We start from the raw sequence: 23,164 nt of genomic DNA on the forward strand, positions 1-23,164 counted from the left end.
GGAAGAGAGAGAGGGAAAGATTGTTTTAAATGTTGTTTTCTTTATTTTTTTTTTAACAGAACCTTATTTTAAATTTTGTTTTGTCTATTTATTTTTTTTAAAACAGAACCTTGTTCCTGAGTGAAGCAACAGATGAGTGTTTTCCTTCACCAGACTGTGATCAAAGGTAAGTGCACGATCTTTTGCATTTTTATGGACTGACATATTCAGATTTGGTGAGGGGAAGGCCTCAAGTCCTCCTGAGCAGTCTCATGTCAGAAAAGAGATGTGGCTTTAGGAGGAGGCTAGACTATTTTGCTGCAGTGTGAAGGTGCACTCTCTTTCATCCCTCTATAAAGAGTTGCAGGGAAACAATTTCATGTCTCTGGTCTTCAGTTGTACTGTTGTCAGCACAAAGTGGCAGATGAGTTAACTTAGATCAGGAAGGAATTTCTGATGCAGTTCTGGGACTGTAATACTGTGATAGGACTGGGTTGCTTACTGCAAAATATTACTTTATTTAGATGGAGTTATTACTTCCATACCTTCTGGGCAAAATTTGGGGCAATGTCATTCATTATCCATTAACTCTGCCTTTGAAAAGAAATGGGAAGGATATGGGCTAAAAAGCTTTTAAAGTTTCAGGTTTTGCATTTCACAGAGTCTCTGACCCGTGCATAACAGCTGTAAGATCCCTTTGGGAATAACTATTTATGTTCCTCCCAGCATACTGGAACTGCATTCATGACTTAAACCCACAGGAAATATCATAAATGTAATTAAAAATTAAAAATAGAAATACTGGATTGGTCAAAATTCTGTGAAGGAAAGGAGTCCTACTTTCTTTCTCCCCTCATTTCTGTCTGGATGAATAGTGAGGGAAGGTTATTCTTGTGGAGTTTATTTAGTATATATGCTTGAATACTGCGCTCTAATGTAGCAAAAAAGCATTGTTCTGCCAGGTTGTCTGACGGAAAACTTGCAGAGATTTGGCCTCCTGTAATATTTATGATTTTCAGGTGCTAATATACTTACAAAAGTGTTAATCCTGTTTTAGAAGTGGAAGTTCCTACAATCAGTGCAGTAGAAAGACTGATGATGTGGTCCAGTGAAAGGTTCTTAGATTGTTTTCTTGGAAAGAGCAGGGATGATTTAGTTCTGTATGTGTGCTGAACAAATCTGATTGAAATACTTTTTCATGCCTTAAAGAGTGCTGTATGGATTTCTCAGGTTGCTTTATTTGAGTAGACCACTATGGCTTTAACTGCAGAAAATGGGGGGCAGAGAAGGGAGGATGGAACTGCTCATGACTTAAACAAGTAGCCTGGGTTTATGGAAAGGAAATTACAGAGCTGGTGCTTAGTGCTGAGTTCCAGTGTACAGTAGCTGAGGTGGTGAGGAAAGGAAATGTGGATATGCTGAAACAAAGACTTTGGGCTTTTTGAGCCCTACATAGGCTACAATTCTAAATTCCTTTGTATGTCAACCAGAAGCTGAACTTCACTGAATTTTCTTGTTAAGGATCTGATATTGTTGCCCAAATGAAAGATTTCTTCCCAGGCTGATTTCCACCCAGGTCTCGCTTTCTTTTGGCAGCCACTCACACTGCAGCTTTATGCTTTTTAGATCCCTAACCATAACCCTGAGTTTTCTACAGACATGTAGACAAGAGTCCTTAGGTCTTGGTTGGATTAAAGGATTTTGGAAGAGAAGTATGACCTATGTAGGTGATGTGGCCTTGTTATCATAATTCCTTCCAGTGTGATTCAAATACTAAATCTTGTCTCCTGTAAACTTTTTGTCAGTTTTGCAGGTGATATTTGCAGAGAGACTAGTAAACAAAAATTACTTGAAATGTGCGATACATGTTTGTATACTTGCAGTACATTCTTGTGAAGAGTAAACTGGTAGAAGAAGCTGCAGCTAAGTTTGCAAACTCAAGGTTTTAAAAAGAATAAATTGCACAAAAATTTGACGTGGAGTAGAATGAGTGTGTAGTGACCACATTAGCATTCTACTCAGCTTGAATAGTGATGTACTTCCAGAGACATTTGGTGTAACTTTCACATTGATAAATATTTATAATAAGTGAGAGAGTCAAAATATTAATGGAACACTTCATGTGTTCTGCTAGTGTCAGTGTGTATATGACAGCATGGCTAGAAGAGCAAAGGGAGAGCAATGTTTGACTTAAGGTAGAGCCACAGTAAATTGCTACAACACCACTGATTTCATTGACACAAAGGGTAGAAAATGGGACAGACAGCAGAAATGTAGAAATTATAGGAGATGGAAAGGGGACCATGCAGTTAGAATGTACAGCCAGGCAGTCCATACAGAATCCATTTCACTCTACATAAAAGCAGAGTTATTGGAAATTTTAAGTTATTATTATTAATTTAAAAGTGGAATTTAGGCTTTTCTTGTACTAGTACATGGTTAGTTCATCCTTAGCAATACTTACTAATTGCTTAAGACTAATGTCTTAATGCTTCTTGCCTATGCCAGCAATATCCCACAGTTAAATTACAGAAAGTGAGTGCCAAAATGCCTGTAGCATACTTTTCAAAAAACATTTTTTTTCCCAAAAGTCTTTATTTTCCTGTGAGATATCTCAACTCTATTCAGTTGTAGCAGAAATAGAGGGGCAAATAACTTCTTTTCTATTATATTTTAACTTTTTCTTGTTCCTACCTGTGTTTGTTTTGTTAGTTGGTTCTAATGAGGATTTGTCTGCCAGGTCAGTCACCTTTGCAGTCACCAGTTCTTCATCTCCATGTCTGGAGCACATTGCAGTAAACCAGTTCCTCTGAAACTTTGTGGAATTGACCTAATATTATCAAAGGGGTGCTGTCCTCGAAGCATCTCCAGAGGTGTGCTAGTTTATTTAAATAGTGTGCCTTCATGACATTGTGCCACATTTATTCAATAGGGATCAATTCTAGTGCTTGGACAGGATTTAGTTTTAAACATTTCAATTAGCTTATTGGTCTGACATTTGAGAACTGGCACATTAATAGTGGATTTTTGCCAGCTACAATTTACATCATTTTTAAGGATTGGCTATTGCTGAAGATGAGTCTGTCAAGTATTAAAGATTAATACAAAAATTAATTAACTACCTGAAATTGTAAGCACTATGAAGTGGAAAGACCATGTAAGACTAGCAACTGCATAGCCATACCCACTAACCTCATTATCCTTTCCTCCATTTAAGCGTACTTTGTCCCCAAGTGGGCCTTGGAGATCTGTGAGGTAAGAAATGTGAGCACAGCTGAACAGAAACAAATAATTAATTACAAAGCAGAAGGGCATGACTTAGGGTGCTTTGTGGGGGCCTGTTCCTCCCTTCTGGATGTATCATCTGTTTGTCAATTGAATGGCTTAACTCTGACCCTTTTTACCCTGTTCATCATGCATTTTAAATGAATATCATGGCTGGGGAATGCTGCATTCAATATATTAAGAGCTTTTCCCCTCTCTTAACATGGAAGATTAAAAGTAACACATTATTGTTAGGTTTTCTTCTATAAATGCAGGTGCATATTCTTCCTTTCTTTCACCTTCTTTCACAAAATGATTCATGTGCTTAATATATTACAAAACTCTGTTAGACTCTCAGATTTTATTTACTGTATCTGGTATTAAAGTTGTTGGTCCAAGGACCCACACCAAACTGCCAAGGTCTGTCTGAAGGCCATGCCTAAAGGCTTCAGAAATCAACTTAGGTTTTGATTATGGACAACTTGGAGGGCTTCCCAGAAAAGACCTGGGCAGCTGACAGTTAAGAGATGAATATTGCTTCCATTGATTTTTAAATTTGTTCCTGCAACCGCTATGCACCAGCCTGTTGTGAGTGTACAGCACGAGCTAGGAGCTGAGGTAAGTCAGAAGACAAAGGTGACCCCAGTGCAGCAGTGCCACCCCTGATGGGGCACAGTTCCACAGGGTCTGAGCATGGCAGGCAGAGCTGGCTCCGAGTGACAGGGTTTGTGGACACTCCCAGCTAAGAGGGAGCAATGAGGTTCCATCCAGGAGTTTAAGACGGGGCTGGAGACAAAGCAGCATTGTGGGTCCAAAGGCCACCCAGGAGACAGGGCCAAAGACAGAACTGGGTTCACGTTACACCATGAATATGAGGGATCTTTCCAGAAGAAGAGCTTCCTACAGCCTAAGTCAGACCAGGAGATGAAGCCAGAGGCAGGGCTGCAGACAGGTATAGCTGCAGCAAAGTTCAGGCAGAGAGCAGGGGCCGGGCCCAGCCTTAAATCAGAGTGCAGAGGGAGTGTATGGAGGTCCACTTGAGAGTAGTCCATGTCATCGAAGGCTGATGGTGCCTCAGGTACTGACACCTTTAGTTTCTTAATGGGATGAAGGGTTGTTTGTTCCCTCTACTGCCATCTGACACGAATTTTAATTATGTAACTGGTACCAATTACAAAGCCTCTTTGTTTCACTGAAGAAAAAGAAAAGAGTTTTCACTCACATGTTTTTTCTGGCTTCAGAAATTGTTGCCTTGCTGGATAGGCACTCATTCCAAATGGAGTGGATAGTGGTTCACTTGTCTCCTGCTGTTAGAGACAGAGGTGTGCTTTTAGGATACAGACCTTTTGCTGTTTGTTTTGCTTTGTTTTGTTTCCCCTCTTAATTCCAACATCAACTACAACCAGAGTGGCAAGAAGGACCTTTTCAAGAACCACTCTTGTTTTCTGTTTCAGTGCCAGGACGAAAAAAAGGGATAATGTGATACATCTGTCTTTGATTAAATTTCAGGTAGGGTAGATTTCACCAGAGGTGACATGAACATTCAAGCCAACTAGAAATTTACCAAAATACGTGCAAATAAAATTGCTTGATTGAAGCTGAAGAGATTCTACCTACTCAAGTCTGCAAAGTCAATCTCCTTTCTCAGCTCAATCCCAGCCTCCATTCTGGCAATGTTCACATGCCTTGTTAAGGCAATAAGCTCTTGTTGGGTTTAATGGTAGTCTTCCTTGTGCTTTGGGTGGATCTCGTTATCCTTAGTTAAAGAGGAAATTCAGGAGAGGAAACTGTTCTTCTGTTAACAAGCAGATATTGGCTGGGTTAAGTGCATCCTTGAATCTTCTATCCCTTCCACAGCTGCTATGATGCATGAAAAGTTTTACCTTCTCCCTTAGTGATCCCTGGAAAATCTGAGTTGTTCCCAAGTATGTTTTTGAAAAGAGCTAAGGTAATATATATTCTCTATCAATATTTGGGTGAGGAAGAACGGAGAAACTCAAAGGGAGTAAACTTTTTTCAACTAGTAAGTGCAGTATTTAAGTACCTCAATAGTAATCTATCTTTGCTGGAATTTTTTCAGGGAAATCTACACACAAATATGTTTGGTCTTCACTGGCTTCAGTGAGAATTTCAAGATTTATGGGACTGGCTACATTATATCCTGTGTATTGTCTTCAACTGTGAATATGGTAAATTGAGTTAATGAGATGGTGGACAGAGCCCTTGGGGGGACAAGATCTGTGAACTGGGTAGACTGGGGATGGGGAGGGTGTGTGTGTGTGACTGAAGAACTTGGGTGAGTAATTCTTACTTGGCACCTTACCATAAACCATTCTAGATTTGTCTTTCTCTCTGGAGTTTAAGATAGAACTATCAGTGCTATTGTGTCATGATGACTTACAACTAAGGCTTGATCAAGAAAAAAATTTCAAATAATGTAAGCTAAGCACTTGTCTTACTGTGTCTTGGTAGCCAGAACCATTTAGGCCTTCGCTGTTTCTCAAGTGAAATCAGTGTGAAAACCATAATAAACTGAGGTGTTTTTAAAAACGTGTAACAGAAAAACATACCCTTTGAGCATGGCAGGGCATGAAAAATGTGTTTTGTCCAGCTGTTTAAAGTCTTAGTGAAAATTCAAGTAAGCATTGTAGTGTAGCTCAATGAATGAGAGGCATCCGAGAGGATTATCAAGTGTCCTGCTTTATGAAGTTAGGATTTCACTATATGTCTGTTAGCAGATTTGCTTGGACAGTTGGATTTTGCTATTTTTTAATTTAATGTTTCAAGATTGGGTTATTTACAATCTAAGGCCACTTAGTTGAAACGTATTTACTTTGGTATCATGTGCTCTTTTAAGCTGACATAAAACACAGCAAGCAGTTTGGATTTTATCAACATCTTAGAAATTTTGCCATTATACAGTATGACCCTGGTGAGGTGGAAATACTGCAAATACTGTTAACGTTTTTTGTAAAAACCATGATTCTTTTTTAAGGTGTAGGGACTCTAAAAGATATCTTTCTTTCTCTGAATTGTTGGTTCTGATTTTTAGATGAGTTTTCCAGATTATGGGTGTTGGAAGTAGAGGAAAGATACTGGCTGGTCTATAAATACTGCAGCATGCACGATTTCAGCCGGTGACAGAAGAGAGACTTTCATCTGAATCATGACTAGATGTTTTGAATTTGTTTTCATTTTTCTGGGGATTACCCTCACAAAAATCACTTTTTCAATCTGTTTTAATTCACAAATCTAAAAAAAAAAAAAACCTAATAAAGATCCTGTCACCTTTACACGGAATTAAAGCTTCTGAGGATTGACTTAATTTTCTTGGTGATGTTTTCTTGAACCCCTCAGAAGTAGTCTGCTGATTCTGGTGGAGACCCTCTGCTCTGGTGTTGTATAATTCTGCAATTGTGCTACTGCTGTCTCTGTGTTTAAAATGCATTGAGTAGCAAATATAAAGATCATGCAGTAGTGTCAGAAAGGCCTTGTATATCACAGTCAGCACTGGGCATGTTATTGAAAGACCTACAGGGTTATCCCAATGAGCGGGAAGCTGCCTGGAAGGGGAGACTGTCCTTAAATTGAGCAGCAGTAGAGACTGTTTGTTAACTGGTAGCAATATTCGTAATTTCCCCCTTTGTTTCCAGGGCTCTTTGGAAAACACCACCACAAACCAACACTGTGCAGAGCTACATTATTGTGTTATGGTAGGGCAATTAGAACTGAACTGTGTAGAAAAATACCATTGAAATCTCACCAGGACTACCTGCTGGCACCTAAATGGTGCTTAACCTCAATTGGGCTAAGTTATTCCTCTGGTTGCCATTGATCTAGGGAACACTGTGGAATAGTTGTGGGAGTTGGTGGGGCATGGGAAAGGGCAGGAGGTTTGGTTAAGGAGGATGAAGAAGAGGAAGTCTAGCCTTTGAGAGAAATACTGAAGTTGTGACTTTAGGCAGCGAGCAAAAGTTAATTGTCTTCATGTGTATGGAGCAGTAGTAATTCTTCTTTCTAATGTTTTCTAAACTAATAGATTTGAAAAGATTACCAGCAAGTGTCCAGTAAGCCTGAATCTCTCATAAAACACTGGAGACTGGAGAAAGGTGTATTAAGTGTATAGTGGAAACCCATCATGAAAATCTCAGTTATTCTAAAAACTGGTTCTTTGTTGTGTGGAGTCAGAATTTTCTGTCATCTTTGTGATTAGTGGAGTATCAAGAGATTTCCAACATCTGCTGTTTGCCTACTGCAGCTTGAATGGAAAGGGTTTGTTTACTGGCATAGATGGGAGCTCAAAAATGTAATGGTTTTACGTTATGATTCTATGAAAATTTTTGTCAGCATTATCCATCTGCAGTTCACAAAGGCTTGCAGATTCGCAGTGCTGCATTGTAGCATGACATGTATGTGAGATGATTTTTTTTTTTTGAATGAGGCAAAATAGAGAATTGTCTCCTCTCTTAGATGTGGAAACAACATTTTTCAAAGGAGCTCAACTTCCATTTATCTTTCATTGATTGATTAGAACAGCAGCTCTAGTTTTATGTGTGTAATCCTTATCCCTCAGCACCTCGTCTTTTATTCACCGCTTAGCAATAAATATCTTTGTGGCTATGTGCTTTCCCTTCTGAAATACTTCAGTGCTTTTTTTCAGTTTTCATATTAAATAAGTGAATGAAGAATTTGTGCTTTTTTTGTAATATAAGGTAATGTAATGTGTTTGTAATTTATCTTCTAGGATTAAAAAACACTGAGCAAACCTTTGTGCCATTGTAGGACAGAAAGAATACCTATTGTGTGCCTATTCAGAATTAGTTTTATTGTTAATTCAAAAGGAAAGTAATTTACTCTTAATCAATATTTTAAAACATTTTCTACCCTAGCTTCCAGGAGGTTTTTTTGTTTTGGTCCTGCCAAAACAATGAGACGGTAGGAAATATCTTTAAGGCAGACCTTAAAGATGGACATTCTACAAAAGCAGGTTAAATCATAGTAGGTAAACCCAAGAGCCTGGTGCTTGACCCTTGTTTCTGATTTTAGTTTTTAGTTTGTTATCATCAGGATAAAATTTTTAGGAGGTGCTTTTTTCACCTTATAACAGAGATGGCATTTGATGAATCAGTGAGATTCAGGCCTCTTCCAGAGTGCTCTCTACTGCCCTGCAACATTCCATTGCATTAAGGTCGCCCTGTCTTGCTACAGAAGTGTTTGCTGTGCACTGTCAGCTCCTGTTATAGGAACTCCTCTGGAGATGTGTGCTAGTATGTCATCCTGTCTGAAAACCCTCTACTCCCAAACCCTGACTGGGAAAGGATACAACTTTGAGCATACCTGGGGCATTGCATCTTTGAAGAGCAGAGTATGCTGCTGTGCTAGGAAGTGCCTCCTTTCCTGCCTGTCTCTCTGCTTCTCTACAGCGCCGTTTCCTGTTACCTTTTGAAGTAGAGAGCCCCTCTTGTGCCAGGATTTCAGGAGTTTAGCTCCTGCCCCACCCCCCAACCATGGCTACCAAAAGTGCTTACACAGGGACAGAGCATAATCTGAGATTTATGTATTTGTTCTTTTAACATGTTAATTTTTTATTAGTGGTGCACAAGAAGGTGATTTTTCTTTGTCCCTCTATAGATTTATTCCAGTCTCCAGATTCCAATAATAGTGTCTGAATATACATAGTTGATTTGCTCACTGCACCGCCCCAAATGAGATCAGTTCCCTGAGTGAATCTGCAAACCACATTAGGGCAAGAGAAGCAATTTACTGCTGCTGAATACATTTTCTGAGTGTAGTTTCTTTCATCTTGTCAGCTTGTCAGTCTAGAGGCATCCATAAACCTGTGACAGCTTCAGAAGATGAACTCTGGCAGCAGGCTGTCAGGGTGCCAGGCACTGCTGTCTGTGGGCTCCCTTTTTTTACTCTCCCCCTTTGCCTGCCTGCTTGCTCTCCCTCTGCCTGCCAGCCTCTCTCTTCTCTGTCTCCCTCTCCCTCCTCTTCCCCCACTCACTCCCCACCTCCCTCTACCTTATTGATGTGGGTTTAGGTGCTGCTGTTCTTGGTGGTGGCACCTTTTCGGTTTCCTCCTTCACTCTTGCCACTGGAACAAAAGGAGACCTGGCTGCCCATGGTGCAGCACCTGCCTTTGCAGCCCGAGTAGTGACAGGGAGGGAAGTGGGGCGCTCTGCGTGCTCGCCTGCCTGCGCCAGCACTGAGCTTGTTCAGTCACTTTGCTATAAATGCCTTTGAACTGCTGCCAGATCCCATTGTCTGCCGTGCAAATGGAGTTCAGCGCCCCACCGTGATTAGATGCATAGTGTGTAAGAGGAGGAAGGAATGGAGGAGCTGTTCCCACCCTGAGTCGCATCTCGAAGCTGCCGTGTGCCATGAGAAGCTGAGCACTGGACCATGCCTTCCTTTGCACTGGACCATGCCTTCCTCTGCACACCATCTTCCTTACTTTCCTCTCATTGTTCCTGAGATTTCAGGGAGTGACATGGAGGCTTTTCAGAGAGGAGCTGCAAGGCAAGATAGATTCTGGGGGGAAGGGAGCTGTGCAAAATTTTGGATTGTTTACGTGGGACTGTGCTTTGCCCACCATCTACCTGTAGCTGCTGTATGGTGTAGCAGCTAGTCGTCAATGATGCTTATGCTCAGCACTAACGTGCTCTTTTTAATAGCCTGAATTTATTTACGTTTTGCCATTTGCCTGTGCTTAAAATTACAGCATCCTTAGGTTGACAAAATGTGAGAGATTTTGGCAACACTGAGTAAAGGGAAGGCAGCCACTGGTACTAATGGTTTATCCATCTACCAACTGCACAGCCCAGCTGCCCTTCCCCAGAAAGGCCAGCTCACTGTATGATATTTGTAAATACCAGTTCTCAGGCTTTCTTGCTTTCCATTTGGCTCTGTGTCTTTCCTTGGGTTGCTGACTGTCTGACCTCTTTGGATAGAGTAACTGCATGTAAGGATTTCACTTTTAAAGGTAGGAATTTGAATCTTTGTGCCTATCTTCGCTGTTACTTGTCTAAGTGCTACCTAGGTTGTTACAAGAAAACACTGTTTTCTTTCATGCCTTGCTGTTTGACTGCTTGTTAACCAGTCATTATCTGCAAGGACAATGCTTTGAGAGGAGGATGGAGGAGCTGCTATTCAGTGACTGTATTAGGCAGTGCACTAAGTGGAGTTGGCAGGGCTTGTATCTCATACTGATATGCCTGCTATAGTTCTTTGCTCATTAAGCTCTTTGTTAGTTCCTTCTCCTCTGCCTCCCCTTGCTCTCCTTTTCCCTCCCCACAGAATGTCTCTGCATCTAACCTTGCTGCTGGGTTAAATTCATGTTCTGAAATGTGCTGGAGGAGGATGAAATCTGGCCTGTGATGAACTGGTGGCTCATTACTGCACTTGAGTAGCACGGGGAAGGTGGTTGTAGCTGCACACGCCTTTGCCTCGGCTGCTGCTCATGATGCACTATAAATAGACACTCCCTTGAACCTTCATTGTGTGGCTACGTGACTGGTACATGAAGAGATCTCAGCAATACTGGTAATTGATGAAATCGCTGTAAAGATCAGACCCATTATAGAGAACATCTAAAAAAATCAGAAGATGCCTTATATGTTTTCTGAGGACTAAACCACAATTATTAGTGTTTTGTCACACATCAATCTAAATTCTCATTTGCATCTCAAGAGCAAAGCTAGTTCTGCTTAGGTAATATTTAGCAAGATGAAAGGTTAGAAATTGAAATTTTTATACATATTATTTTTCCTTTAACCACAGACTAGTAAATGATGATCCTTTGGTTAACAGTGTGTTTGATTTCCATTATTTTTTTAGTTTCTTGGAAAAGAGATTCAATTGCAATACTGAGGATTTTTCTGGTCATTAAGAAACTTCTTGATCCTTGAGCTGACATGTAGCTGCCATTCTCTTGGTCAAGGCACATTAAACAGAATTTGGGTCTTTGAAAATATTCTTCTATTAACCAGTCACGTTCATGTCAATAGTACAGATGCTTCTGAAATTTGGCCGGACACTGCAGATGTAGAAAGCAAGAGCATGGCCTGGAGCATGGATTTGAGACTTCTCACCAGGCCTCTTTTCTTAATGGTCTTTGGTTTTTCATTTTAAAGTAACAAATATAAGTTACGTGGTTAGCCTGCATTGTAAGCATCAGTGTAGACTGTTGCTCTCTAAAACCTGCCCTCACAAATGTGGCTTTATGGAAGAGGAGACACAGTTTTCAATTACCTTCTCTACCCTTCCCCTTCACTCCCCAAATTCAGCTCATAAAGGATGAGGAAGGGTGATGGTTTCTGTTTAAGTGATATGTCATAAGTCATATGTTTCAGGTTAGCTGAAATTGCAGTGAGTTTGTTTCCATATTGTTTTAGGATGTGGCCTTTCCATAAGCCGTCCAGTTCAAGAATCCCAAAGATATCAAGAAAAGGTATTTGATAGGCATACTTAACCAAAAGAGAGCCAAAGAACCCTGCTGAAGGGCTGCTGCTGACTCCAAAAATCTTGAATTTTACTGCACTGCTGGAATTGTCAGCCTCCCATGTGGCTTTTCAGCTTTGATGATTTGAAGGAAATTACTAGAAATACAAACGATCTTTCAATGTAAACATTCTCTTTTCTCTAAACCATTGGAAATGCTGTATTAACTGTTCACCTTAGATGAAATATAAAGGAAAGTTGTTAACCCTGCTGCTGTCCTTCCTGTGGAAGAACACTGTTAGGCACAGCAAAAGGCTGCAGTATGTCAGAGGTGTTTCAGGAATACAGCAGCCGTTTGCCTCAAGGCACAGTTAAGCTCACCTTGCAAGGCCCCTGTTCAACCTGGTGTTACCACTTGGGTATATATAGATGTGTCCCTGTTGTTGTACCTCCTTTCACACCTGGACCTTGCTGAATTTTTCTTGCAGCAGGATGAAGTGCCAATTGTAGAGCAGAGCTGGACAGGAGCAGGTATTGGAGTAGTCATCGCTCTGTGGGGCGCCTGTTTTCTGATGCTTCGTGATGGAGTCACCTGGTGCAGTAGTAGAAGCATTCAGTTATGTTTGAAAGCTGGGACCTTTGTCTTATTCTCTGCAACACTAAAAAGAACGTGATTGTTTCAATAACCTTGTTTCAAAAGAGACACTTGATAGTGCTCATTTGTAAAAAATGTTGGCTTGTTGGAAAACAGGAGGGAGAGGATGTAAAGAGGGAAGGTCTGCAGATTAAACCTACTTGCACACATTATGATGAGCCCAGGCATGAAGTGAAAGGAAAACTCTGAGCTCTTCATTATCTAATGCTCTCTTAGGGCAATAACAAATTCACTATAGAGTCAGCAAGCGCAGCCTAGGGGCTTGTGATGAGGGAGCACACATTGTTCTTAGAATATGGCTGCTGCTGGAATATTTCACTGCAAATATGAAGCCACTTTTAATGCAAAATATTCCTCAAAGGAATTTGATTTTGCAGCTTGTTATTTGAAAAGCTGCTTTCAGTCAATGTGATGCCTTCTTCCAAACAAAAGGCTGTGAAGTTAGGTATTGTATGAACATAGCATAGTCTTGCTTTTTCATACCCCTTATATGAACTGGGATTATGCAGAGACTCTCCTTTTTGGAACTGCAAAACCCAAAGAGAGATGTTTACCGCTCTCTGCTTTAGTGTGTTGTAGCTTTCCAGTCTTTTTCTGGTGCTTAGTGACCACTCTATATTGTGTGCTTCATTTCAGAATAAGTAAATCATTTTTATACTGAAAATTCAAATGCAGAATATATTTGTGTGAAGGCCAAAGAGTCTTCCTGGGGATAGGGATGGGAGTGTGGGAGAGCACATAATAAAAACCTCCAGAGTCTGCTGCTGATAGATTGTTTGGTTTGTATTCCTATAAGGAGCAGGGGATAGAAGATAAGGTGTTACTTCTGAGGTGGAAGCATTCATGGCATTGATTCAGCCTGCAGATGTTACGTCAGTTGGTGGGCTACTCTGTTTAGCACTGTGGAGGAAAGTGGAACTCTCCCATAGAAATAGAGGACTCCTATATGTCCTCTCTATTTGTATTCTTAGCAGAGTATTTGCAGAGTCTAAGGTGATTCTTCATATAAGTAGTTTGACCTGAAATAAACTGTCTTCCCTCTTTTCAATAAATTAAATGTCACTGCCTGTACTTTAACCTCCAAGGTGGCTGTTGTTGAATGAATGTAATTCTCGTTTTGATGCAAATAACAGCAGTGAAGCAAAGGAAATGCATGAGACCCTGGAAAATGCAGTGGAGGGGAAGAGAATTTTCACCTCTTCCTTGGTTTGTTGTCAGCAAACCAAGCTGAGTTACAGTCCTTCTGCTAATTGAGAACCGATGGAGAATTTTGGACTTTCTGTCTGTCTCAGATCTGGTTCTTTGGAGTGTTTGCGGTAGAGCAGCAAGTGGTGGCAATCCCACCCTTATCACTGTTTTGAAGTTTGTGTTTTACCCAGGTAACACCAGGATACCAATTCATTCTGATACATTCACAAAGTGCTGTAGAGACATTGATGCTCAGCATCTTTGTGTCATGTGATTCCCATTTTCTGGATGGATTTCCAGAATGTGTAACCGCATCAAGGCAGAAGTGGAGTAAAGGACTGAAGTCAGCTGGGGAATTCATTACCCTTGAACTCCCTAGTGTTTAGGATGATGTCTGACTCCCTCCCAGAGAGTACTTGATGAAATCTCACTGTCTTAAAGATTCTTTGAACTCATTTCTTCTGTTTGTGGACCAGTGCACAAAGAGAAATTAAGATTTATATGTCCCACCCTGTCTCATCTCCTGTGATAATGCAGTTTGTCCTTTTGTTCTTCTAACCCTGCAAAAACAGAAAGAAACCAAACAGGGCATTGAAGTTTCTCTGGCAACTCCTAATGTTGGTCTCTTGAACACAGAATCCTCACCTGTAGCTCATCTGTGGAGTCTTCCTCTCTGAATGCTTTGGGAAATTGGCACTCAGGTGAGAGGACAAAAATTGGGTCCTTAATTTATGTATGCAGGAATTAGAAAACAGTCGTCCTGTCTAACTCTGGAGGAGCTGAGTGAGGGTAGCAGAAAGCTGAAAGTTATCATGTTTTCAGGCTGAAAACTTGATAACCCTTAACCCATGGCCTGTGGCACTGCTGCCCAGGGACAGCCTGGCTGAGCACAGGGACACCAGGGCTTGAGACCAAGGCTGTGTCCCTGGGTTTCCTGAGGCTGAAATGACCAATGTGTTTGTCAGACTGTCACCTCGTGTGGCTGAGGAAGAGAATGATGTTCAGGTCTGCTCTCCTGGGAGGGGTGGGGTGATTACTGGTGAATTGGCACAGTTCTCCATGCCCCTCTCAGCTGAGAGGGAAGTCAGGCAGCAAAGCTGGCACCTGGCAGGCAGAGAGGAGGCTGTGTTCCATCCAGTGGCAGGCAGCTGCCTCATGGTGCTGCCTGGTCGTGTCAACTAAATTGTTTGGAAAAATTCAGGCAGGCAATGGGGAATATGGGCAAAAATAAACAGGAAACCACTGGGGCAGGATTCTTGCTGTAGGTACCAAGATGTCAGCAGGTCCTCTGAATGTGATTAGACTTGCATTCACAGATATTCTGCAAGTCACTTAGCACTTCAAGGGAGAGTGGGGACAAAGTCAAAGCATTTCAAATTACTGCAGAAGGACTAACCCAGATTCATAATGAACACTGAATTTTACAGACTTCATTTCTTTGTTGTATAAGAAAACAGCATGTCTTCCAAAAATGTTTTACCTTTATATTTCTATATACCATATAGAAATATGGTAGCTATAGTCTATATTCTAGCTATAATTCTATATTCTATACTTCTATATTCTAGCTACCAAATTAATTATATGAGAGTTAAGTAGACCAAATAATTAGAGTTAAAATTAATTTCGGTATTTAACTTCTAAAATTAATGTCTAAAATTTTATAATATGTTTATCATTATATATTTTTCAGTAACATAGCTCTTCAAAGTTGCTGTCTAGCTAAAAATTATTTATTCTGGTGTTTTGTCTGCAATGAAGAAGGTAGGAAACTTCAGAGTTGGGATCCAGACTGTCTTTGTTCTCTCATTTGCGACACTGTTGAGTAGAAAAAGGAGGAAAACATAATGTCTGGAAGTACAGTGTTAATCCGAGGCTATGAGAAAGCATTAATTATTTAGTTATAGTGTTGCTACAAAGTCGAGTTTGAATTAATTGAATGCTAAATGCAGTTGTTTCTCTCCCATCATATACATGCACAAGATATAGTGTTAAATGATCTGAAAACTATAAAGTATCTGTTACTTCAGTGACATCAATTAGCACATTTGAACTTGGGATTTCAACATTAATGATGAAATTTCAGCGTTTATAATGTTTCTTGAGATTATTCTTTAATTCAGGTAATTGAAACTGTCAGCTAACTAATTCCACTTTTGTCTCTGTGTGGGACATGGTTCACAGTTTAAAGAGCAGAAAGCACTGTTGGAAGGTAGTTGAGACAACTTTACTCTTTACATGATGTAGCTCTAGCCTTCCGTTGCTCCAGAACACTTTGTTCTAGACAAAGGAGAGGGATGAGCGCAGCGAGTACAGCAAGCGTGTTAGCTTTTCACAACCAAACCATAGTGCCTTTAGTCAGGATATGGATGCAGTAATGTTGCAATGTGTCTGGAATATTGTGTGACATGGTGAATTTCAGAGGTCCAGACTGTATGAGCCCTCCTCTATCAGCACTAAATGCATAAGCTGTAAGCATGCTGGCCTGTTTCTGGTGGAATTCATCTTTGAAGAGGAGTTGTTGAGCCTTTTAGACCGTGTTTCTTTTGGTTATTAGAGGAAACTATGATTTTTTAAATGCAGGCAAGCTAGACCTAATGTTATAGGAAAATTCTGTCTTTAGCCAATACGATTGTACCTCCTTAAGAAATGTGAGCTGTCACTTTCTCTTACTCCCCTCTGACACACTATGTGTCCCTCCAATTATCTCACACTCCCACTCCCCTAGGGTTAGGGACCTGAAAACCACAAAACCCAGAGCTCCAGGCACGCTGCAGCTGCAAAAGGCATCACAAGGGGAACACAGAACTGCCCCAACATGGCTTCCTCCACAGCTTTTTCCTTGGAACCAGCCTTAGCCCACAGCTGGGTTTGCTGCTCTGCCTAGGGTTAGGGTTATACATTGCGTTTTGTTTCTACTGCCTTGTATTTCTGGAACAGTTTCCCAATCTCGGCTGCCAAACCCTCTCTCGCTCTCTTTCTCTGCTCTTGTTAACCCGTTTCTTCCAGAAATCATTCCCACGTTGCTTAGTTGACTCATTGTCTCTCTTTTGTAGCCTTCCTTTCTTATATCTACTGTTCTTGGTCATGTTTCTTAATGTGAGATAGTACGTATGGCAAGATGGATTGTATTTTTCCCTATTTTGAGTATTGTTTTCATTAGATCTTCATACAGTGATTAGTTATAAATTCCCCTTTTCATTCTGAGTGCAGAATTTTTCACATAGTTCGCTATTTTCTGTGTCCTGTTAAAGAGCAGGCACATTTTACCTTAACATAATTGCCAGGTTGTGGGGAGTAGTGTCTGTATTGGAGCGAGTGCCATCAGCTAGCCTGTCTGCACAGGCAAAGTTCAGTGTGTTGATCAACCTGCAGGAATGTGTAGTAGGAGCACAGGGCTCTGGGCAGGCTGGGTGGTGCTCAGCAGCCCTCCTGTCATTGCCCAGCTTCACTGCAGTGGTAATTACGCTGCCATGGCTGTTATTCCCTAGCATGGACAAGCTCACAGAGGCAGGCACGAGATGCATCTGCTTACTGTTGTTAAACCATTTTGTGTCTCTCTCTTTGTGGAACAAGTCTTTCCACAAAAACAAGTGCAAGACCCACCATACTAGTAGAAATACATGTTGGTAAGTGATTCAGTTGTTGTATGCAAGTGATGGATCCAGTTACTGTGCTCTCTGCAATGCATTTACAGACTTACGTTGTACCAGACTAGACCAAAAGAAATGTGCTCTCTGTCCTGCTGAAGACCTTGCCAGACAGGCAGATGCACATTTCTACTTGGAGAGAATTTTTCTTTTCTGGCAATTCTCTTCATTCTGTTCCAACTGAGATAAGGCAATTGGATCACTGATTTAAAAAAAAATAAAATTGTGATGTGCTGTTTTCAGTTCACCTATTTGAACTAAGCTTAAAATTTTTTAAGAAAGCCAAAGAATCCCCTGAAAACATTATTGTTGTCTTAGACTAAGTTTCATAATCAACATAATCATGCTTCTTTTTTCTTAAGTCCTACTTCGGATATCATCTGTCCTTGTCTCTTACTGCTACATGTGAAACAGAAATAGTTTCATAATTGTTTTATCCTGTAAATACTTATAAAAACTTGTAAAATGGCACAGACTAACGCCATCATTTTGACTCAAAAGTTAAACATGTTTTTTCATTATCAGAAACTATAAGTAAACTTAATATTTTATTTCTTCATGGAAGAAAATTTTCATGCTTCAACACATAAAGTTTTCATGTTAATAATAAAAAATAAATAAATTTTTCAGTAATTGATTGCATTTCATTGGGCATTTTACTGCTACCTGTAAATTTGGGGGAAGAGTCCCCAAGATAGCAGAGTTATTCTCCAAAACCTATAATTGAGCACCTTACAGTTTTCAATAGCCAGATCAGTTTTACTTCAGCCGTAGTCCAAAATAGAGATCTATATTTTGCTCAAAACTCTTGAGCTTTCCTGACGAAACTTCAGTTTTTTCAGAGGGTAGATTTGGTTGCAAATATGGCAGCTTTTTTCCTGAGTTGTCCTGGGTACTGTTAATTAAGATGTTAATGAGGTCCTGGACTTAATTCTGCATGAATGAATATTTTAAGGATGCAGTACTTCATAGCAGAAAAAATTCCTACTTGTAAACAGTTGACTAATTAAAAATGTAAGAATATAGCACTCTAGTAATTAAGTTTAGAAAATGGGAGAAAGACTAAAAGCTAGTGGCATGTAATTACAGTACAGTTTAAAATTTATATCTTTGAGATGTGTGTCTTTTCAAAGGAGTTTCTTTTTTGTGAGTTGATTATCTAAAAACAAGGTAGAAAAGGGGAAACAGAAGGTATGGGGTTGAAATTATTGTTGTTTGTGTAGTGAGCATGGCATAGTGTAGGGTATGGAAATAAGTGTGCATTGCCTGTGATTTTGTAACAATTGCAAACACAGGTGGTTTGAGAGAAAATTAAATAATTCCACCCACATGAAGACAGGGAAGTCTAACAACAGTCAGAATTTTTAATCACCCTGTTTCTCTAGCAGTCTCTGTCCTCCTGTCTCTAACACATCCATTGTCTATGGAAAAGTAACAGCGTGTGAAGGTGCTGTGGAGTCCATCAAGGCCATAAGGACCACACCAGGCTGGAGCTGCCTCACCCCAGCGTGCAGGGGCTCCATCCACCCTCTGCTGGCACAGGCAGCACCCAAAGCACGGGCAGCACCCAAAGCACAGGCAGCACCCTCAGCAGCATCAACCAAAGAGCACAACTGCAGAGGCAGGCAGTGATGGCAGCCAGGTTCAGCCTGGACTCCAGTCCCCAGGTGAGTGCACAGTGATCAGTCAGGTCAGCAGGGCAGAGCACGCTTGTAGCCTGGTTTGGGTCTGGCCTAATCTCAGGTGCAGCTCACAGCTCAGGAAGGGGAAGCTGGTCAGGGCATTCAGAGGCTGTTGGTGGGTGCAGTGCCCCATTGAGATCTATTTCTGCCATAATGCTTGTGTAAAGCAAATAATGACTTTTCATTGCCCAGATGGCCGTGAAGGCTTGGAGAGGGCAGTAGAGCATTTTGGATTTGCTCCTGTCTTGTGAAAACCAGACCTCCAGACCACTGTCTCACCCAGCCTGGGTAATCTTGAAAGACCTTAATTCATGCCTTTTACACTCATTTTACTTTTCTTCCCATTGTTTTTGTTTTTTTTTTTTTTACTCTTTTTGCCTGGGCAGATTTATAGTTTGCTTATATCACTTTTGGCTCTCTTTTTTTTTTCTTATTTTTTTCCTTTTAAAATTTTTTAAAATTTTTTTTCTTTTTTAACAGGAATTTGTGTTCTGTTAAGAGCTGTCTTGCAATAGACAAGCCAGCAGAAATGCAAATATTTTGCTTTCTGAGTCCTGGAAACTTACTTAATTTCAATCACACTAAGAGAACTGGATAATTAGGTACTGCAAAGGCTGGGAGATATGCCATGAACATTATGCTGGGTGGAGATCTTGTGAGCAGAACATCTCAGTTGAAGGCAGGCAGGAGGGTGCTGCTGTACACAGCTGGGAACATGTTCTTTTATGAGCTCAGCACATTCTGACCCTGAATTTTAGTGTAAATACACCAGAGACAGGTGAACACAAGACCTCAAGAGCTTTCCTGAGGTTTTAAGATTTGATAGAGCATACTTAGTGTTCTGGTATCAGTTTGGATAAACTTTGTGTCATGGTATTAAACCTGTTCCCTAATGTCATACGTTCCTAGATAAAACTGATTGTAAAAGATTATCTCCTATGTGTTATGTGACAGGAGGAAGAAACTGAATATACAACATCAGCCTTTTGTTAATTAAGGTGAAATTTTCTAAGTCCTCATAGGAAGAATGGTTAGGCTGCTTTCGTAAATTACAGATAAACTTTCATGATATACATTCTATATTAAGATACTTCAGCTCTGACTGACACTGAATTATCTTGGGTTTGCCAGTTTGACTGTATTTCCCCACTTGATTAAGTTACTTAGGAGAAATCACCAGAGAAGGTGTTTTGCTTTTTGCAGTAGAATAGTTGATCTGAATTGTGATAAGCAAGGAGCATGAGAGAATGGAAATGTGATTCTTGTCCATATCTAGTGTGGAAGGAACTGCATCTATTTCCTGTTCCCACAGCTAAGCTGGAGATGTCTGCCGTGATAGAGCATATGTGTTGATTCCTGATGAAAGCAGGAGGCTTTCCACAAAAAAGATGGTGTATTCCCTCCCTCTGGGGTGACTGAAGAATTTACTTTCCACCTGGGGGGGGTTGTAGAGCAGCTTGGACTGCCTTTGTGTTGCAAGGCTCTGGCCTGCACTGTCTCTGGCCCTCTGTCCCACAGCTCTGCGTGTCTGGGTGCAGAAAGGAGCTGCTGTCTCATTATCCCCTGCTGTGGGAAAAGGGTGAGGGGCAGAGTGGGCACAGACTTATGTGTCAGGAAAGGCTCAAAACAGAAGGAGAGGTATGGCCAGAATGACAATGCTGTTCTTCTGGTGGCCTGATCCCTCAACTTGAAAGGCTCAGTACCACGTGAAATGGAGCAATGGATACTTCCCTTCAGTTATCTCTGAGGAAAGTGCCTCCTTTCTCTCTGGTGAGCAGTTGCATTACAGAGACCTGTGCATCCCCAGAGCACTTACATCCCCTTAGCTGGTGGAAAGCTCTGACTTGTGTGAGGACTTCCACTGCTATAATATCTGTAGTTTTTCCTTTTCATTTCAGCAGAGGTGTGCTCCTGCCAAGCTACTTGTTATTTCTATTAAGCAGCATCAGTGACTGCTGAAGGCTGAAATTTTATTTATTTGATTTTTAACAATTCTTCAGGTTCCTTATTTGGAGATCTTTAGCAGGCTGAAAATAAAAGACAACAAACTGTTTTCCTTTCCCAAATTTGTCCTATGCTGAGGCTGTGAAACTTGTGGAAGCTTGTGGTTCTGACATTTAACTTGAGGGAATACACCAGTGTAAAAGTCTGAAATTCCCTTGCTTTGGAAAATAAGGTCAGTTGTAATGACCCTAAGCAGTGAGTGTATTATGATGGGGAGAAGGCAGGGAGCTGAAAATGAGATTTCCTGGGAGCTCTTATGAGGAGGATCTTTTTGTTTTCAGGGAAGGGACTGGTTGCTAACAGGCAGTGCTGGGCCATGCCTCTGTCACTGGCATGTGAAGGAGTAAACCTGTTGTTTATTTTGTTTTGTAATATAAAAGAGCAAGGGAACAAAGATCTGTTGCACACAGAGGTATCTATTATGTACCCAAACACCAAGAACCTTGCAGGAATCCTGAGGTCTCTGTGCAGCCCTCTGCGAAGCTCCCCTGGAGCCAGCCTCTCCAAGATCTCTGCCTTCATGCTGTCTTCAGACTTCATTGCACTGGCACAAGGGTAAATTCATGGCTGCAGTTGGGTTTCCACCAGGCTGGGATGAGAGGAGTGCATGCAGATCTGTTTAGCATGGACTGCAGTTTGTTGCTCTTGCAGAAGGTGTGAAGTTACTTACCTGTCTAGGGGTGATAATAAAAGAATTAAAATAATTATTACTTCATCAGACAGGTCATCTCCTCTTACCTCAGACTGGCCCATTTCGAGCCTGCTGGTCAGCTGGCTGCTTTCTGGCTCAGCACAGGCCTGTACTGAGAGGCTTTTCCTGCATGGGGACTTGCCCAAGCAAAACACAGAGCTGGCTGGAGGCTGCAGCCCTGTCTGTCAGAGCAGCATGGGCACCATTAGTGTTTCTTGTGTCTTTGATCTGAATTTTGTATTCCTTAGGCAGTCTCTCATGGCAGGATTTGACTGGCAGTGCATGTTAGCTGAAACATATGGCCAGAGCCCAAAAAGAGCATGGCAATTTCATTGCAATGTGGCTGTGATTTTCACAATGTTTTTTCTACCCAATATGTGAAATAAAAGCAGTGTTCATTCTCCTGAGCTTTATTCTAATTCTTTTGCTGTGTGGCTTGCTGTGTTTTGCTGACACAACTTACCAGGTTCCCCATCTTTGTGAGAGGGGCTCTACCTGGAGGTCTGGCATACAGATACCACCACAGACAAAGAGAGAGGGGCTGTGGTATCTCAGAATGGAGCAGACTAATGAGGAATTTTGTGTCTTGATGACACCATTAAAGTGGAAGGGGTTGGAAAATCAATCAGATTCCTTCTCTGATTACTGTGTAACTCAATTACTGCAGTCTCCCTAGGGCCCAAGGCAACAAGCATCTCACAGGAAGTGCAGAAGAAAGGCCTCTGAAATAGAGCTATTATGGACAAAGGCAAGATCTTGCTGCTGTGCATTCCAGACAGAGAGATTATATTATGAATAATGAAAAGGGCTGGGGAAATGTACTGGTGACACTGGGGTTTGGGTGGTAAGACCTTCTGTAGCTCAGCTGGGAATGCATTGACAGTTCTTGATAAAAGTGTCAGATGATACCCAGTATCTTCCATGTGCCTTGGCATGAATGTACCAGAAGCTCCAAATACTCATATTCTGCTCAGTGGTTTTGGGTAAGTACTGATCCTGAGCATTTGTACTGATCTCCCACAATCATTTCCAAGCACTGGAAATATCTGGAGATCAGATGTTAAAACCACAGGGTTGAGGTTGTTATTTAGCTTTCATATCACATCAGTTGCTATGTGGTTAAGCAGGTGATAATTCAAAAAGCAGTTTATGTTTCACAATAACACTGTATATCATTAGGAAACAGAACATCTAAGCCATTGTCTTAATGCTGGTGATCTGTGGGTTATCTGACCTTACAGCTGATGCTCTCTGATTTAGAGATGCTTTTCTGGCAGGATGGGTGCCTGCTGAGCCTGCGTCCTTGGACCTCTGAACATTCTTGCTGTGCATTCTGACTGCCACCTCCCTCAATTCACACTGAGGCAGTTCTGGCAGGAGTTCAGAGTGGACCTCAATTTATCTAGAAACCTGGTTTTTTTGCGTTGTTAGATTCCCAGGAGTGATGTTAAAAGAGGACACAGGTATTTTCTTTTCCTTTAAGAGGGAATAATTTTCACTGTAGTTCTTTTTTTTTTCTTTTCTTTCTCCAGTATAGATATTTCTCAGCTTTTCGGGTATGACTGGTTTTTGACAGTTCTCTCGCCTTGTAATATAAATTTTGTTCAGT

The 23,164-nt window shown here is 41.0% G+C and overlaps 1 protein-coding gene across 6 annotated transcripts in view; it reads left to right on the plus strand.

Moving 5' to 3' along the window:
* The window catches only part of NDST2 (N-deacetylase and N-sulfotransferase 2), a 126,125-nt gene that overhangs the window by 75,830 nt on the left and 27,131 nt on the right, over nucleotides 1-23,164 (plus strand). For 4 of the 6 annotated variants that reach the window (XM_005481449.4, XM_014275590.3, XM_014275591.3 and 1 more), the window contains one exon: nucleotides 107-166. The gene's annotated coding sequence lies outside the window, so the exon portion shown is untranslated. Of the gene's footprint in view, nucleotides 1-106; nucleotides 167-5,323; nucleotides 5,433-9,410; nucleotides 9,766-23,164 lie in introns of those variants that run through there. The other 2 variants (XM_074544788.1, XM_074544789.1) reach the window with 2 other exon arrangements.

Source organism: Zonotrichia albicollis, chromosome 7 (assembly GCF_047830755.1).
Source record: "Zonotrichia albicollis isolate bZonAlb1 chromosome 7, bZonAlb1.hap1, whole genome shotgun sequence".
NCBI lineage: Eukaryota > Metazoa > Chordata > Aves > Passeriformes > Passerellidae > Zonotrichia > Zonotrichia albicollis.